Source organism: Canis lupus, chromosome 27 (genome assembly GCF_011100685.1).
Source record: "Canis lupus familiaris isolate Mischka breed German Shepherd chromosome 27, alternate assembly UU_Cfam_GSD_1.0, whole genome shotgun sequence".
NCBI lineage: Eukaryota > Metazoa > Chordata > Mammalia > Carnivora > Canidae > Canis > Canis lupus.
This window is the reverse complement of record NC_049248.1, coordinates 43,320,349-43,340,586: the sequence shown is the minus strand read 5'-3', so window position 1 is coordinate 43,340,586 and position 20,238 is coordinate 43,320,349. Positions and strand designations below refer to the sequence as shown.

Sequence of the window (20,238 nt, the reverse complement as noted above, 5' to 3'; positions counted from 1 at the left end):
TTATTAATTATGGCATCCTCTGAATTCCTTGTCTTGCATTGTGCTTTGCCCACAAAGAGGAACACAGTAGGACATCAAATAAATATTTGTAGCATAAATGAAAGAATGGTATTCAGTTTTTGTCTTAAATAAGACAACGGAGTAGAAAGCAGATTGACTCTAAAACCTCTTAAATAATGTACCTAGAAGTTTTGAGATATTCAATATTCAAGGAAATCAGGGCTCAAATCAACTACAGAACTAAATTTCCGCTAATCACCTTTCCATACACCACAGTCTAAGACCTCCATGACAAAGGTTAAATGATGATTTGGGGACATGGTATTTGTTGTCAATAAAACAGAGCATCCACTTGGACTAAACTTACCATGCCTTCATTCATTCCACCAGGTGGAAGATGGCAACAATTTGAATGGTTGGATCCAAGAGTCTGACTGACCCCTGATATTAATAGAAGCGTCCTAGGTTGAGGCATTCTATAAAAACTGTATGAAAAAATAAATACTCAGGATAGTAGCTCCCTTGGAGAAAGGTAGTGAATGTTTAGGAGAGGCAGGAGGAAACTTCTGGGTTGCTGGTCACACAGGTGTGTTCACCAAAACTTTACCAGTGTACACTTGTGATTTCTGCATTTTCCTATATACATGTCGTATTTTAAGAAGTATAAAATGAATACCAATAAAAACAACTTAGCTAATATTAAGAAATCAACCATTTTAGCAAGATTAAAAAAAAAAAACTTAAAACCAGATAAGAGGAAAAAGCAATCAATTTAACAAATTTTTTTTATCATTAACTATGTCAATCCTACGTGTACTTTCTTCATTTCCCTACTTCTTCATTTATTATTACTAGTACGGCATTGGCATTTAAAACTCTGGCTTTTCATTTCTCCACTGAAAAGTTCTAGAGAGAATTCTGAAATTATTACTCAACCTAATTATTTCTCTTATACCTATACGCAGAAAATCCAGCTTAAAATTTTTCATCAATTGGGTCAGTTTCCAGAAGGTCCCCTTCAGCTGTGACCTTTTCATCCATTTGTTCATTCAAGGATTATTTACCAGGACTTTCTATGTGCCAGACACTGTGCTAGATACCAACGATGATTCTATAATGAACAAAATACCTGCACCCCATCTTGTGGAGCTAAGACTCCAGTAGAGACCAACGGATCACCAGCCAATTAGGATACAAGGACACAACAGCATAAAGGTACCGAGTATCATATCGGGTACCAGGGATTCACATAATCCAGAATTAGGGGCAGGTGGGTGTGGGGATGGGGTGGAGGCAGGGTTTCCTATTAAAAGTAGTAACTGAGCTGAGAAGAAAAGAAAGTTTCTTCTATGAACATGTGATTTGTTTGATGTTATCGGTACAGGGCAAACAGAAAAGTTTAAAATTAGGTTTATTTCTCTGTAGTTTGATCCAGACTATCCTCAACCCCATGAGAGTTTCTTCTAACTAGGATGTGGTTAACCTATTAACTATGCTGTCAGTCTTGGAAAATCATTATTTGTCTTAACACGATTTTATAGAATACTAAATAGCATCCTTTGGATTTAAAAATCACAGCAGTTTTTTCCCTCTAAACCTAATTCTTCAAAAACAAAAAATTTTTAAAGCAAAAAGAACAGTAAAGCGCACATAAAATTAAAGTGCTTGAAAATTATAGCCAGTTAAAGTAATCGTAAAATACTCTTAGGTCCAAACTGAAGAAAAAGCTCTGGGTGGCTGTCAATACTACTTCACTCTCTTATTTTGATATCCTGTGACCTCTTTCTAAAGAATAACATTTACAGGGGCGCCTGGGTGGCTCAGCGGGTTAGTTGTCTGCCTTTGGCACAGGCCATGATCTCAGGGTCTTGGGATTGGGCCCCCCATGGGGCTCCCTGCTCAGAGGACAGTCTGCTTCTCCCTCACTCTCAAATAATTAAACAAACAAATAAAATCTTTTTAAAAATTATTGTTATTTCCCTGGTTATAAAAATAATATGTATTTCATTGCAGAAAACTAGGAAAATATAAAAAATAAAAACCATCTACGAGCCTATTACCCACAGAACTGCTATTAAATCCTCCCATGTTCTTTCCTTTTCCTATAATTTAACGAAGCTAGGGCCTCATTCTTTATACATTGCTATAGAATATTTGTGTCCCCCCAAACTCATATGTTGAATTATAAAAGATAGAAACTCTCGTAAAAGAGACCTCAGAGGGTTCCCTGGCCCCTTCCACCATGTGGGGTCACAGCAAAAAGACAGCCTGTATGAAGGAGGTCTCACCACACATGAAATCTGCTGGCACCTTGATCTTGAACTTCCCAGCCTCCAGAACTGAGAAATATATATCTATTGTTTATAGACCACCCAGTCTATGGTATTCTTGTTATAGGGACCTAAATGAACTAAGATATACATTTTTAGTCCTTTTATTACAGTTGATTCATTTTATAAAAATATTTCAGGTATTAAAAAAAATCATACTGATAGTAACAGAACTTTACAGATAACTTAAACTTTACCCTGTGTATTCTTATCCATACAATTCTTCTCTACCTTCCTTGAAGGCAACCATCATCCTGAATTCGGTGTCAAACTCTCCCACTTCTTATATTATTACCATATTAACAGTGTATCTATTACAATATAGATTGTTTTGCATGTTCTGATACTTTGTATAAATACAAAATGGCAATCACATCCTAAAACTTGCATTTTTCACCCCACACTATGGTTGACAGATTCCTTTTGATATACTTCCCTAATTCATGCATTTTCATGGCTTCACAGTAGCAGTTCCCTGTTTGACTATACCACAACTTATCCTCCTTCCTGTTGATGAACATTGTTTCCAACAATTGTGTGGTATTGGGTGCTACCAAAAGCGTTCTTGTCCAGGTCACCATGTGCTCAGACAAGGAAGTTCCTCTAGGGTATACACACAGGAGTTCAATTTCTGTGTTCCAGGGGACAAGCATTTTTAATTTCTATACTTCAATCTTAAACATTTTAAATAAAACTGAATAGTTCTTACTACAGTTATACAGGAATAACTTCACCCATGTACCCTTTCTCTGCTTTGGGCCAGAGTACCATAATTAAATAAAATCAAATGATTAAATAAATGTGGAAGGCTAAGAGACGATGACCAGACGGCAGGATCTACTCAGAAGCCTACACACAGTGGCACAGAAATGACTAGACAGTAATTACACCTGACTGTCTTCCATTTAATGTGTTCTAAAGGAAGTGTTGAGGCATTCTTAACTCTTGCACAGCGGGACAGCTCTCTTCAGACTACATTCAGTAGAAGAGATAGAGCACGATGGAGAGAAAGATATATTCTGGAGTAATATAGAGCTGGTGGCAGGAGTTCTGCAAAGCATATTGGTGAAAGCAAACCTCCGTAGCCAAACAACTGATGAAGATTTTTACTGAAAATCTAGACTTTGAGTAAATACAGACAGACTAAGAAATTGATTTTTTTTTAATGGCCATTCCAGTGCAAAACAATGTGGAGATAGGGCGAAAAATAACAGAGAACCTTGAGAATGATAGAAGAAGGGAGTCTAGATAGAGACGATTTTCCCTGGCCTCTACCTTCAAAGCATTTCTAATGATATGTGTACGTGTCTATCTGTGCATATACACATATAAGCATAAGGTAGGTATGTCATAGTTTGGAAAAGCCCCTGGGGATTCTCATCCATCCCTTACCTTGGTCATCTCCCTTCTCTCAGCATCCTCTCCCACAGCCTTGTAAAACAAGGCGACTGATGTCACATATAACACTGAGCTTTACAAACCACTTCTACATATATCACCACATTTGATTCTCAGGATAACTTGAAGAAGGCAAGTGCTACTATTATTCTGACTTTACAGATGAGAAATAGATAGCTCAGAAAAGGGGGCGCCTGGGTGGCTCTGTCCGTTAAGCATTCAACTCTTGATTTCCACTTGTCATGCTCTAGAGTCTTGAGATCAAGCCCCACTTAGGGCTCCATACTCAGTGCAGAATCTGCTTGAGATTCTCTCTCTCTTTCCCTCTGTTTCTCTCCTTCCAATCAGACATACAAATGTACACATGCTCTCTCAAATCAATCAATCAATCAAATCTTTAAAAAACCCTAAAAGTTCCCAGAGGTAAAACAACTTGCCCAAGGTCACAATGAGAGACGGGGAGGGAGCTGTGAAAGCACTTGAGGAAAACAGTGAATTCAGGTCTTGGAAGGAAGGCCTCTATAGGAGGCGCAGCACTCTGCACTGTGCCTTTGACAAAAAAGTTGGGAATGGGGGTAAACATGGTACCTCTGGGCTTCAAACGAATCCATGATGATTCTTACATTCAAAAAAAGAGCTAAACCAAATAGTCTATTATTTTCTATATTTTTCCATATGCTTAAACAGTTTCATATTAAAAATAAAACAATTCTGTCAGCAGAGCTTAGAGACGCCACCATATTGAGGTTAGGATGCCAAGGAGTAGAGAATACCTGAGGTGGAGGTAGAAAAGACCTGACTTCTCCAAGGGTCAGAGGAGGTGAAAGAAATAATCAGGCCTGGATGCATGTGACACATGAGAGCACACGAGCAAGGGAGAACAGAGCCTTGGACATAGGAGGCCTCCAGGGGAACTAGGGAGCCCCCAGAGAAAACTGCATTACCTTACACTAGGTCAAGCTGATTTTCGTTAACTGGAGACCACACACCTCAGGCCTGATTTATTCGGTAAACTGTTCTGAATTCCCCACTTAACAGGAATAATCCTTTGTGCCTTTTAAGACGGCTGAATGTACCAAGCACAATGCAGTGAGTACTACAGGAAAGAGGCATTACAGGTTTGAAAAAGAACAAAGACTAGCAATGCCGGGGCTCATCTCTGGAGGAGAAATTCCTTTTTATCTTGAAAGCGGAGGCTATGGCAAGTTACTTGAGCAAATGGTGGTAACAACACTCAGCCAACCGGGGAGTCGTGGGTTTGTGGGCCATATTTCCTTATAATATCCCTGGGAAAACCACTAAGAAAAGCCCCCACACACTTCTGTTCTTATCTGTCTTGTTGGTTTTATTTCCCTGATCCTTCCATACTAACACACTGGGGTGGGGGGTGGGGAGAGGGATGTATCTTGCTGAAGGTGCATAGCTGAGCCAAGAATAGAACTCCAGCATCCTGTCTCTCGGCTCACTTCTGGACCATGTTACCTCAGGAAGGAACATTTGAAAATAGTAATTCTCTCCCACCTTGCAACCAAGCTGTGCACAAGCACATGATCGATGAATGAAGTTGGCTAAGTGACTCAGCACTGGGCTGGTTCCCCTGTGAGTCAGGCCCAGAATCCTGAGTGGCTGGAAGCACAATTCTTGTTAAATAAGACTTTAAAACCAAGGTCTTTACCACCGGAGATCACTGAATGATTTCAGGGGTATTTTATTTTGTTTGAGCAAGGATTAGGATGTCACCTCTAGCATCTATGACATGAATCAGCTTGAGTAATTATATTGCCCATAATTTTCACAGATGTCTCTTTATTGTACACTGCAGGCTGTTTCAGGCAGTAGTCTTAGAGTCCAGTTGAGGTAGAGGCAACAGCGTAGACAGGACAGAGGACAAGTGGCTGGACCACAGGAATTAACAATTTAGGATCACATCTGCATCTCTTCCTCTTTAATGCAGAAAAAGACCACAAAGTAAGACCTTCTCTTATTCCTCTGAAGGGTAACAGCTATCTACACAGCTTTGGGGGCATATTGGTAAGATGCCCCAACCTGACCCTGTCAATAGCCGTTGGTTTTGACCACCTGCTCCCAGCAGGGAAGAAGCTAGCCTCTGAGCAATGACCCCTGTGACAGATGGCACAGCACAGACAGAAAAGGGCCAGCCAAAAATACTCCTTCCCACAGAGGGAGGGAGCCTGGGTGTTTAAAGGCAGGAGTCAAAAGAACAAAGCAATGAAATTCACCAAGTGTATCTAAAACTTGCCCTCAGGATATCAATAGTCTTTTGAATGACAAATGAATCAAAACCCTTGATGAAGGGACCTCAGGACCCTGGGTACAGCAAGCTGTCATTAGCAAGGTTTTGGAACAAATTATCTTAGGGAAAAGTGTGACAGTGAGTTTAGCAAAGGACTCTCAGAGCCATTAAAAAAACTGAGCACTTAGGGCAACCTTAGAGTCAACTCGAATTTCCAGAGATTCACTACTTTTTTTTTTTTTTCAAAGATTTTACTTATTTATCTGAAAGAGAGAGAGCTGGAGGGAGAGCTCACGAGCAGTGGGAGCAGTATAGGGAGAGGGAGGGGGAGAAGCAGACTCCCCGCTGAGCAGGGAGCCTGACATGGGGCTCAACCCCAGAACCCTGGGATCATGACCCGAGCTGAAGGCAGGTGCTTAACTGACTGAGCCACCCAGGGGCCCCAATATTCACTACTCTTGAAGTAACACAGTTCAAAGAATACTGATGTTAAAACATCAGTCCTAGAATGGACTTTAATTGGCAGTAGGAAAAACCATTAGCCCCTGCTTTGGTTTGGTTACCAGTACTGGGGCGGGGGGGAGGGGGGGGTGCGTAAAAGCAGCAAAAGGGAAGAAGCTGGCATAAAATAAAGGGTAAAGAAAGAAAGAATTAATGCCCAGCAGTCTCCAAGGAGCTTTTCAGATAGCCGCCATGATTCTATGAAAGAAGCATTTTTTTTTTGCCATTTTTAAATGAAAACACACAACATACACAGACACAAAACGCAGTAGCATTATTCACAGTAGCCAAAAAGTAGAAACAACCCAAGTGTCCACTGACAGATGAATGGATAAACAAAATGTGGCACACATATACAGTGGAATACTGTTCAGTCTTAGAAAGGAAATCCTGACCTAAGTACAATGCTGAAGCTTGACAATGTGATGCTAAGTGACATAGCCAGTCACAAAAGGACAAGTCCTATATGATACTCCTTATACCAGGGGCCTAGAGAGTAGTCAGAAAGTAGAATGGTGGTTACCAGGGGCCGGAGGCAAGGAGGACAGGAATTTCATGGGTACAGAGCGCACCCAGTTTGGGAAGATGAAAAAGTTCTGGAGATGGATCATGGTGATGGTTGCACACCACTGTGAACGTACCTAATAGCACTGAACTGCACTTTAAAATGGTTAAAGTGGTCCATCATATGTTACATATTTCACCACAATTTTTAAAAATGAAAAAAACATGGCATAGTGAGGTTAAAACACTTGCCAGGTCAAAACTAGTAAAGGGAGGTGACAAGATTCAAGCCAAGCTTAAAGCTTGTGATTTCCTCAGACACTCCCTCCTCCAGCACAGAACTGTCCAGTCTTTCGGAGAAAGAGAAGGACAAGGAGGAGAACTCTGATGCTCTGCTTGACCACAGTTCACCTGCTACAACTCATTCACATCTCTCTCCCTCACACACTAGTCATGTGGGGGTCCTTTGCTCAAAGTCATCTTATCTCACTTTCATCTCTTAGCCCTCTCCAAAGAGTGCACCCTGTAAGCATTCCCTATAGGGAATGTCCTGCGTATTCCAAGCTCACCAACATCACACAACAGATTCTCGAAAACCTCCCACCCTAGAAAGCCTCCCTGAATGGGAAGGTAACAGAATAGCCCTACTCCCATTATGTAGGTCCTTTAAACAATTTTCGCTTACTAAAAAAATTTATGCTGTAGGATTTACTTGCCAAAAAAAAAAGGTTAAATTACCAGAGTTCTGAGGCACCTTAACGTCACCAGATCCAGTGGTTCTGTACTGGGGCAGGGAACATTTGGCAATGAATGTCTGGAGACATTTTTGAGTGTCACAACTTGGGGGAGGGGGTACTGCCGGCATCTAGTGGGAGGCCAGGGACGCTGCTGAACATTCTACAAGGCACAGAATAGCCCACCACAACAAAGAATCATCCCATTCAAAATGTCAGTAGTGGACTGGTGGCTCGATTAAGCATCTGACTCTTGATTTTGGCTCAGGTTGTAATCTTGGGGTCCTGGGGTCAAATCCCACGTTGGGCTCAGTGGAGAGTCTACTTGAAGAGTCTCTCTCTCTGCCCCATCCCCCACTTTGTGTACATGTGCACATGCGTGCGCTTTCTCTCTCTCTCTCTCTCTCTCTCTCTCAAATGAATAAATAAATCTTTATAAAATGTCAATAGTGCCAAGGCTGAAACACTCACATGACACTTGCATTTCCTTTACAAATTACCAAGACATGACAGCATCTGCTACAATACCTATGACAGACAGAGAACTGGGATCTGAGGCAGCCCACTTCACCTGTTAACAGATAAGTGTATTCCTCAAATTTGATCACAATTTGCCTCTACAAGCTTTCAACTCTCAGTCTTAACATGAATTCTGAGGGTCAAACAATAGTCGAATCCCTATTCTACATGGCAGTTCAAAATCAGAAGATAGGTGCCACATCTTATAAACATAGTAGATGGACATTTATATAATCATTTATCCATGGTTTTATGTTTAAGAGTCCTATACTGAAATTCTCAAGAACAGATAGCATGTCTATACTGTGTTGCCCAGACTGCCAGTAAAAATATCATCCTGACTAGTACTTAGTAGTATATAACTAGTACTTACTAATATATAACTAAGTTGATGGTGAGCATCAAAGAGGTGAGTACCTACCAACCTGCTATGATGCCCAGATAAGAAGTACCATCACTACTTCACAAATACAGGTCTGTTGATACCAGTACTCACCTCTTTTTTCCACTTTACCTGGTTTCTACCAGCTACGTATAGCTGGGGGTCAGCATGCTATCTCTCTCTCTCTCTCACACACACACACACACACACACACACACACACACACACACCATCTAGTGAGAATCCCTACACAGTAAAAATCCTCTTCATCCTCTAGAAGGAAAGTAACCCAAACTTTGGCACATCTCCATTGAAGGCTGTTAATTCCTGGTCCATCTGCTTAGCTGGGCTACAAAACTATGAGAAACTTCTGACATTCTATATAGATTATCAAATTAATGACATCAGCAGTTTAGGAGATTGCTTTGCAGAAGAAAGATGCTTTCTAAGCACTGTCTCAACCTTGCAAAGCTAGTCTGTACCATGACAAGGACTCACTTCTGAGCAAACTTGGAAAGTTTCTAGTTTGACTGATAGCCCCAGTGATAACTACAATTCAAAAATTATTCCAGCACCTCACCAACTTGGCTTTCACTGCTGTTCCATCAGTTCATTCACTTTCTAGTGTGCCATTCTCATTCCTCCCTGAAATGCTAATCAGGCACATCTTCCTCCTTTCGTTGCCCAAGCAAAACCTATTGTGCCTTTAAGCTGAACATCAGGATCACTCTCAAACCTTCCATCAAGTCTTTTTTATTAACTCCATTCCATGATGATCTCTCCAGTCTGTACACCAACTTCTCACTCACTTGCATATATTCTGCTTTAGAATCAGTCACCAAAGGTTTTATTTAGATAGGCTACACATTCAATTAAGTATCGATCAATCAACAAATATTTACTGAGTTCCCACAATGTATTCTAGGCTCCGAAGGAGACAGAAAATATGTATACTCTTTAGTGACTCTCCTTGAAGTGCTGACACTATGCCAACTCAAAACCATAGCTAGACTTAAGAAAGTACATAATTACTAAGTTATAACTCCAGGTGTTAAATACTACATAAGTTCAGAAAATAGGTTCAAGGTCTCTCAGTTCTCATTTCTTGGAATGAAATACCAGAAACAAAAGAAAAAAGGGATATCTTCATTCATTCCCTTAATATTTTGAGGCTTTTAGAGGCATTACAATACACCCTCCAATTGTACTGCACAGTAAAGTAAGTCTAGATTTATACCTCACTTCATCTTTAACCACAATACAAGAGAGGGAGAACAAGTGGTAACCACCAATCCATTCTCTAAATAAGGAAATGGAAACTGGGCTTAGAAAGAGGAAGACAATCTACCCAAAATGTTTTTTAACAACAAAATCAAAACTAGAGCCAGTATTCTGGTTTCTAGCCCCTGGTTTCTAAATCCCCACAGCTTCTCCTCTTTCCTCCTTCAGCCACACACACATGACTGTGCAACCTCCCCCATTACTGCTTTTTATTTTTTATTTATCTATTCATGAGAGACACAGAGGAAGAGGCAGAGACATAGGCAGAGGGAGAAGTAGGCTCCCCGTGGGGAGCCTGATGCGGGCGGGACTCCCCCTCAGGACCCTGGGATCAAGACCTGAGCGGAAGGCAGACACTCAACCACTGAGCCACCCAGGTGCCCCCATTACTGCCTTTTAGACACAGCAGTAAAAAGTCAAGACAAAGTTTTGCATTTTATTAAAAGTAGGCTCCATGCCCAATGTGGGGCTCAAACTCACAACCTTGAGATCAAGGGTTATATGATCTGCCAACTGAGCCAGCCAGGTACCCACCCCCCTAAAGTTTTGCATTTTTAAATGATCTCCTCCAGGAAAAAAAAAATACGTGCTCCACAACCTTAAAAGAAAACCTGACAATCATATACCTTTTCTTATATTTTTCATGAATGTGAAAACCCAAAACCATAATCAAATCTCAAAATCTAAATGTGCATCTAGAAAACAACTGGAGAGTAGGGGGTAGAGGCAGCAAAATGAGAGTATGTATCTTGGTATTAAACATTAATGTTTATACGGGAAGAAACCTACTCTATTTGGTTATCCACTTTCCATCCAATAGATTAAACCCTGTTATCTTCAGAGACTAGCAAGTACGTGGCACATGGTAGATGTTCAATAAATGCTTAGTGAATGAATGAATGTTTTTTCCTGATATATCATGAGCTCCTTCAGGGCAAAGACCTCATCTCAGACACTTGTGTATCCCTGTTTTAAAGTGGGCAGTCAGTAATGCATTGAATTACATTATTCAACAAGTAGGTATAGAGAGCTCTCTGCAGGAAGGCTGTGTTTTCTTAGATTCTGTATTTCTCAATTTGTCATCCATTAATTACAGGGCCAAACTAACAAGCTTATACCTCCCCTGCCATCCAGAGCCCATACTCTGAATTGTATCCTTTACCAACTCACATACCAAGCCAGGATTTCCCTTGCCCTAAATCAACCCAGGGCCAGGCACCACACACCTAGAACAGCTCTATACCCCCAAGCCCGCCAAAATTATTCAAAATAGCTAACCCAATGTCATTTCCCCTGCCCTGCCTTGTCTTTCCCATGAAAAATACAAAAAAAGGTTCTGGACCTCACTTTCTCATCACTCCCTGCTCCCGACCAAACCCAGTGCTTCGCTGATGGCCCTGCTGGTGGGGCATCCCTTCTCTTGGAGAGTGTAAATAATAAACCCTTCTTTTAATGGCATTTACCGCTCTGTGCTATCAGTCATTTTTACAGATTAAGACCCAGGCACAAATCAGTTACATACTGTCATTGCTATCACAACCAGACACAAAGAACCAGAACCCAGCCTAATCCTAAACGCTGCCTTACATCACTGTTTATAAAAATGTACCCTCTCTATCGGAAGGCAAACTCCTTTGAAGACTTAAGCAAGCTCTCTTGTATCACCTACTTACCAACTTTAATGCTATATACACAGCAGCCACTTGACAAGCTAAATGTTACATAGATAATAATTAGTTGACTGTTTTTAAACTTCAATCTTGGGCAGCCCGGGTGGCTGAGCGGTTTAGAGCTGCCTTCGGCCCAGGGCGTGATCCTGGAGACCCGGGATCGAGTCCCACATCGGACTCTCTGCAGGGAGCCTGCTTCTCCCTCTGCCTGTGTCTCTGCCCGCCCCCCCGCCCTTGTCTCTCATGAATGAATAAAATCTTAAAAAAAAAAAAAAAAGCTTCACTCTTACTTACCTACCCTGCCCTCAAAAAAAAAAAAAATCCCCAAAATAAGTGATTAAACTCCAATGCTGCAGTTTTGCAGTTTCTATAAAAAGTTAGATATAAACTACAGTATGACCCAGCAATCACACTCCTATCTATAAAGGTCCAAAACTGGAAGCAACTAGGATGTCTTTCAACAGGTGAATGGATAAACAAATTGTGGTCTATCCACAGAACAGAATATTAGTCGATGACTTAAAAAAAACGACCTACTGGTTCACTTAACAATATGGATAAATCTTACATGCATTTTGCTGAGTGAAAAACTACATACTGCAGGATTCCATTCATGTAACATTCTGAAAAAGGCAAAACTATAGGTATGGAAAATAGATTAGTGGTGTCTAAGACTGACAATGTGGTGGTAGGTGGCTGACTATGAGGATATACACAGGGAAGTTTTTAGGGTGATATAACCGCTCTATTTGGTACATGACTTTATGTATTAGTCAAAACCCACAGAACTATACCTTACAAACAGTATACTTTAGGGCAGCCTGGGTGGCTCAGCAGTTTAGCGCCTGCCTTCAGCCCAGGGTGTGAGCCTGGAGACCTGGGATCAAGTCCCACATCAGGCTCCCTGCATGGAGCCTGCTTCTCCCTCTGCCTCTGTCTCTGCCTCTCTCTGTGTCTCTCATGAATAAATAAATAAAATCTTAAAAACAAACAAACAAAACCCAAATAGTACACTTTAGTGTATATAAATTATTTTTTCAATTGGCAATAATCGCTCCTCAGATAAATCTCATTGGCTACGATACTGTCACTGCACAAAGCTTAAATTATTTTTTAAACAATCAAAAGGCTATCAGGGGATTCCAAGGTAGAATGCAGAGCACAACAAGTGAACCTAATGTATTATAAATGTATGACATAAACTCTTGAAGAGAGTGAGGGAGAAAAGGAGCTGACTTAAGTTACTTCAGAAAATGTTTTTCAACCAAAAACTGTAAGGCTGAAGACAAAAGAAAGTATGAAAGTATACATAAACATCATACTTTAGTTGGCAAATTTGTTGCTCATGGGAGTATGATTAATAACACAGAATTTGCTTTACCTGTATAGAGGACTGAATAAATAAGTAAATCCACCATCCACTATAGCGGATGGTACGAGACAGTATTCTTACTATCAGAGGAGGAAATGCAGGTAAGCAAGGGGAGAAGACTAGAATACACACTGTGGAGCTGGATCAGAGTCAGAGACATGAGCGTGAATCCATGCTTAATGTATATATATACACCAATGGATAGATTCGGGAATAACTGCAAATATGCATACATACATTGGCTGGTATACATATGTGTACTTCCTAGCTCCATCCTCTGAGAGGACCTACCTACTAGTACTAGATACACTCAATGCTCAGAGTTTGGTTTCTCCAATGAAAAGAACCAGCACTCCTTTCAGAGATGCTGATTCCAAAGTGAGAACAGGGAAAACACAAGATAGGCCTGGAACATCTTTTAGTTCCAGAAAGTAAGAAGTGCTCAAGTAACAGAAGAATGAGGGCATGTTAAAGGGACAGAAGCCAATCTGGAATAGACCCCAGTAGCCAAAACTGGAACAATCTGAGCAACCAAATAAACAGCATGGTTATAACCCAAAACAGATATATGAGTCCATACTGATATAAATTAATGACAATTAAAAAAAAAAAAAACAGGGGAAAAAGGGAATAAATCTTCCTTTACAGAATTCCAAAAAAGATGTAGATACTACTTCCTTAAGGGGGTGAAGCTTAATCCTTATTCCTCCTCCTCTAAGTGTGGGCTGGACTTAGTGACCAATTTCCAAAGAATGCAGTATGGAAAAGGGAAAAATAGTCCCTTTCCAGTGGAGAAACCTGGCAAACAGTACCTTAACCGAATGCCTATGCTTAAAATCACCGGTAATAAGTCATGTTAAGATCATATACCAATTTTAGCACCGCCTTCAGCCTGGGGTGGGATCTTGGAGACCCGGGATTGAGTCCCCTGTCAGGTTCCCTGCATGGAGCCTGCTTCTCCCTCTGCCTGTGTATCTGCCTCTCTCTATGTCTCTAATAAATAAATAAGATCTTTGAAAAAAAAAAAAAGGATCATATACCACTGATAGGATGTGATGAGAAAGGCATTTCACCTTTCAGGCATTCTTCCTCAAAAATTATAACCTTAGTCTAGTCATGACAAAGGCTCCACACAAATCCAAATTGAGGGACAGCCTACAGGATACCTCATCAGGAGCACTGGGTGATACGCAATATGTTGGCAAATTGAACTCCAATTAAAAATAAATAAATAAATAAGTAAAAATAAAGACATTAAAAAAATACCTCATCAGGTATTCATCAGAACTCCTCAAAATACATTCATCAGAACTCCTCAAAACTGCCAATGTCATAAAAAAGAAGGGAAGTCTGGGAAACTGAGGAGATTAGAGGAGAGTACAGAGACATGATTAACTGAATGCAATGTGACATACTGGATCCTGCAAAGAAAAAAGGCATTAGTATAAAAACTGGTAAAATCCAAAGAAAGTCTGGAATTTCAGTGATGCACCAATCTTGGTTTCTTAGTTTTGACCATTATGCCATGTAATGTAACTGAGGGAGCCATATGCAGAGCTCTCTGTAACTTTGTAAACTTGCCGGTGAGTCTAGAATTATTCCAAAATAAAAAGTTGATTTTTAAATAATCTAAGGTTGCTTTAGGGTCAAAATAGTGAGGAAACTAATTAAAGTTTTACCTGCAAGATTTCTGTGAGACAGAACAGGATCACATTATTAGGCACATCTGTTACAGAGAACAAATACAGTGCACTTCACTATCCTGTAAGCTAGATCCATTGTAATGATACTTCTATTGATGAAGACAATGCACTTCCATGGCACATTCACAGTCAGATGCTTCTTTACCAGAGGCAGAACTCCCAAAACACAGGACTACACACTCTTTCTTTGATGAGGATTCCTTCCTTGCCTTCCAAGCCTCCCGGGATTCCTGGGCTTATATAGCAGAACTGTGGCCTCTCCTGGGACTCTCATCTTGTCTGGTCTGGATGCTGGCTTGCCTTTAAGAGGCCCAGAGCTGTAGCTGAGACCCTGCCCCTTCCTTCTCACTTACTATTGGCTCTGACACAGAACTAAAGAGATTCGAACCACCCCCAGTATCTTCACTTCCAGATTAAACGATTCCAGAAGCATCACTGAGTACCTGAACTGATAATAGCCATATCCTAGCCTCTGGCCAAATAATTGCACAGGCTCTGCAAAAGACAGCAGAACTGATGAGTTACACCTGACACTCACCTCTACTATTACTATTAGTTTTTTGAGGCCATCAATACAATGCACTTTGTATTCCTAAATGAAAATTAGCACTACATTTTTAAGGTAATGACTTAAAATTCTAAGAATTCACTGGCTGCCCTCTGGGAAAGATGTATACTGGCTCTGATCTCTAATCCAAATTCAGAAAACAGCATTCAAAAGGGAATTTCTCTTTTGGAATCTGCCAAATTCCACTTGCTTAACTTGCTTTATGAAATAAGCAGAAAGAAAAGAAAAGAAAAGAAAAGAAAAGAAAAGAAAAGAAAAGAAAAGAAAAAGAAAAGAAATAGAGGTCACAGAACTTTATTAAGATAAAAAGTAAAAGATAAAGCATTTAAGCAATAAAAAGTTTCTTGATAGTCTTTCCTCTAGTGTATTACTCTATAAAGCCACATGTGAGGAAAGACCAAGGATACCCAGTATGATCCATATCTTAGCCTATTTCAGTACACCTGCTATAGTCAAGTCATTATAAGAAACAGCAACTTTTCCTTCCCAGTCTGCCCCATACTGGTGTCTGATCCTACAGGGCCCTTTTTAAAAATCTGACTGATGTGGAACAGGTTCAGGAGGCAAATTCAAAGAAGAAATTCCAATAATGTTTTAGGTAATCATTGCTTCACTGTATTAAGTGCACTGTCTCCCAAGATAACTGTTTTGTTTCGTATTTTCTACTTTAAAAAAATTAAGAATGCTCATCCCTATTTTTCAGATAATATGGGGTTAAATGCATAAAAAATTAAGATGGCTATCTGAAGAACCACCCAAACCTAATAATTAGGGTCTCCACTTGGAAAAAACATACCATTCACTTAAAAAAAAATCTTTTTTTAATATTCTAGCTAATTTTATTATTTGTTAAAATTAACTGAAGCAGATACTAATACAATTAAAGCCAAGTAAACATGAAAATTCTTAAGTACCTCACTGATCTGATTTTAGGTCTTAGATATAATGTCACAGAGATTGTTATTAGGAAAATGCAACGATTTCAAACAAACACTATAAACCATTAAAAACAAACAAACATTAAAAAACAAATCCTATGGGACACCTGGGTGGCTCAGCGGTTGAGCATCGCCTTTGGCTCAGGGCATAATCCTGGAGTCCCAGGATTGAGTCCCACGTTGGGCTCCCTGCGTGAAGCCTGCATCTCCCCCTGCCTGTGTCTCTGCCTCTGTGTGTGTGTGTGTGTGTGTGTGTGTGTGTGTGTGTGTGTCATGAATAAATAAATAAAATCTTAAAGAAAAAACCCTAAATGATGACACTTTGGTCTCCATGATATTAACTGCATCTCCAAGACTGCTTCTTACATGAAAACTTTTCATATCATACCTGCTGATCTAGAAAGTAGAAAAAAAATGGGATCCCTGGGTGGCGCAGCGGTTTAGCGCCTGCCTTTGGCCCAGGGCGCGATCCTGGAGACCCGGGATCAAATCCCACATCGGGCTCCCGGTGCATGGAGTCTGCTTCTCCCTCTGCCTATGTCTCTGCCTCTCTGTGTGTGTGTGTGTGTGTGTGTGTGTGTGTGACTATCATAAATAAATAAAAATTTAAAAAAAAGAAAAAAATGACCATTGTACTTGTATGACTTCTGTTCCCATACATAGTAAATGATGGCAACTTTCTCCTGACCTCTCTATGGACATAGGCATGATTGTGTAGATGGAAATACATGGTGGACAAAATGTTCCTCAGAAGAAAGGCTTGAATCCAAACCAACATATAAGAATTATCAACTGGCCATTCAAGTCCTATTGACTGCCATGTCCTTTCCTTCTGGCTATTTACTATATAGCCATTTTACACTATTTTCTCCACAGCTTGTTGGCATGTCTCTTAAAAGAATTAGAAGGTAAAGAAAGTAAATGCCAACTAATCCACCTTCTTTTTTCCCCTGTACAATTCTGGTAAAGAAAAAAAAAAAAACCACCACCACCAACAAAAAAAACCCCCAAACCTGGCAGAGCCAGAGTTAAATAAAATATTTAAGATTACATGAAGATTTTGGAGCACCTGGGTTGCTAAGTCAGTTAAACATCCAACTCTTTTTTTTTTCTTTTAAGATTTTATTTATTTATTCAAGAGAGGCACACATACAGAGAGAGAGAGAGGCAGAGGCAGAGGGAGAAGCAGGGTCCCTGCAAGGAGCCTAATGCGGGACTTGATCCCGGGACCTCAGGATAATGACCTGAGCCAAAGGCAGACGCTCATACCAATATGCTATTAACAACAATTTGACAATTTTAAATGGATACACATACTCTTTACTCCCAGATACTGCTTCACAAATATAAAATGTGTGTACAAGAATATACAATGCAACTTTCCTATAATAACAAAAGGATTTAGATCAACAGAATAAATATTTATTTACTGAATAAATATACACTTATGGGTGGAATAACACCCATCAATAAAGAACTTACTAATAAATCACACTACATTCACTTAATGGCATTCTTCACGGCTGCTAAAAAGAACACGTTCTTCTACAAGCATCAATATGGAAGAGTCTTCAGGACATACTGAGAATGCAAGGCACGGAGCAATGTGTAGAGAACACTACTGTTTGTTAATACACGCACACTTATCCCTACTATGTGTTTGCTAATGTGTGGAATATTTCTGCAAAGATATAAAACAAACTGGTAACTGGATGCCTCTGGGGGAAGGAACCCGCAGGCCAGGTAAGTAAAGGAAACTTACCTCTCTCACTTTGTTCCCCTTATATCACTCTTATACTGATTGCAAGTATTATCTATTAAAAAATTTAAAAAAAAATTTTTTTTTTAATTTTAAAATCAAAAAGGAGGAGAAGAGAGCATATGGCACCAAAAATGCTGCAATCCCACCCTAGGATGCCTCTTCCACTAGGGACCCTGAAGCCTGCTAATCCAATCATTTGATCTTCAGGGGTTGATAACCTTCCTTGAAGCCACATCTTTCTCGTCCCACCTCAGCTTGTATTTAATATATAACCAAAATTTCTGGTTCCAATTAAGATGGAGAAAAGTCCATTCCACCCTCTCACTCCCACTGAATTCTACTAAAATCCCTAGATAGAGTAACACCATGCATTATCTGATGACTGAAAAGTAATTGATTGCCAGTGGACTGGGAAAAGAAACCAAAGCTCAAATTACCATGTAATCAACAGAGTTTTCCTTTTTTCCACTTCTGGTACCTCCTGGATTGAATTCAAAGGCAGCCCAAACCCAGAGCTGCATACCAGAAGCACATAGAACGAGCTCCAAAAGAAGACCTCCATTTTTGGTGCAAAAAAACCCAAAAACAAAAACCAAAAACAGGAATGGGAGCTCCCACATACCAAAAGAAATAGAGGAAATACCCCAATTTTGTTAGTCTCTTCTGTTCCCTCCTGCTTTACCCCAAAACAAATAGGCAGTAGTGGCAATGACCACAGCAGACAAGCAGGAAAACCTTTTCTCTAACCAGAGGAACTGCAATCCCAGGAGCAGAGAGGGTATCGCCATTGTTTTATTTTCTCATCTGCCATTTGGTTCTCAGGGAAATATAGTTACAAGAAATGCAAGGTAGAACAGAAAGTCTCAGCTTTCTAGTAAGAGGAGCTGAAAGGAGAATGCTTTGCATCTGGAAAGTTTGGGAGAACAGGAAGAAGGAGCTCAATAAGGCTGTATGTGAACTCCAGGGCTCATCCCCAAGCTGCATATGGCACGTATCTGACCCTAAACACATACCAAAGGCTTTGACAACTGATCTGTGGAGTATACCACTGCCCAGGTCTGAGAATGGCCACTGGCTGGTACACGCATGGAAAAGACACAAATAGCACTACAAATACTTTGAAAATTGAAGATACTGAACCTCAACCTATAAAAGGCAGGTAAGTACTTACACTCTAAACTTAACTAGATTGGTTGCCTACTAAAACAAGCAAGCAAACCGAAACATTCTCTATTGGATTTACACAAGACCCAAAGTTTCAAACATAATATTCAAAATGTTTGGGATACAAATCCAAACTGATATACAAACAAACACACAACTCAACATTTTGGGGCACCAGGGTGGCTCAGTTGGTTAAGTGTCTGATTCTTGATTTGGGCTTAGATCATGATCTCAGGGTCATGAGATCAAGCCCTGCTTTGGGCTCTGCACTCAGTATGAAGTCTGCTTAAGATTCTTTCCCTCTCCCTCTGCCCACCAACCTCCCGCCTCCCCCACTCTCACTTTCTCTCAAATATCCGAACATCTCACAAGGAAAAGGCAATCAACAGACACGAGCCCCAAGATATAAAATTATCAAAGACTGTAATACAGCTATTGAAATCATGCTCCAACAAATAAACACAAACACTCTTGAAGTAAATGGAAACATACATAATCTTAACAAAAGAATAGAAAACACACATGCACACATGCATGCACATAGGAACCAAACGGAAAATTTTAAACTAGAAAATACAGTAACAGAAATTTTAAAATTTGTTCTGAATAGTATAATTAAGATGACAGAAGAGTCAGTGAACTTGAAGATGGATCCAACAAAAATTATCCAGGCTAAACAGAAGGGGAAAAAAGATTGCAAAAAATTTAACAGAACCTCAAGGACTCATTGGGCAATACACAAGCCTAACATTTATATCATCAAAGGAAAGAAGAAAGAGTGTGGTGTAGGAAAAATATTCGAAGAAATAATAGCCACAAACTTCCCAAATTTGGTAAAAGACATATTCTACATTCAGGAAACTTAGTGCATGGTAAATGGATAAACTCAAAGAAATCTTGCCCAATGAAAACTAAAACAAAGAAAAAAATTCTTGAAAATGATGCATTACCTACAGGGAAATAATAATGTGAATGACTCTGGATGTTTCATGGAGGGACAGAAGGCAATGAAACAATATTTTTAAGTCCTGGAAAAAACCAACAACTATTAACTTAAAATTCTATATACAGGGAGAATATCCTTCAAAAATGATGAGAAAATAAATTCTCAGATGAAGAAAACCAAGAGAATTCATTACCAGCATATCTGCCAAAGGA

General features: G+C 39.9%; 1 protein-coding gene and 1 pseudogene across 2 annotated transcripts in view; both read right to left on the bottom strand.

Annotated features, from left to right (window-relative positions):
* SCN8A (sodium voltage-gated channel alpha subunit 8) overlaps positions 1-20,238 on the bottom strand; it is a 173,901-nt gene that overhangs the window by 138,176 nt on the left and 15,487 nt on the right. The window lies entirely within an intron of this gene.
* On the bottom strand, positions 12,553-12,675 carry LOC119866468 (annotated as a pseudogene).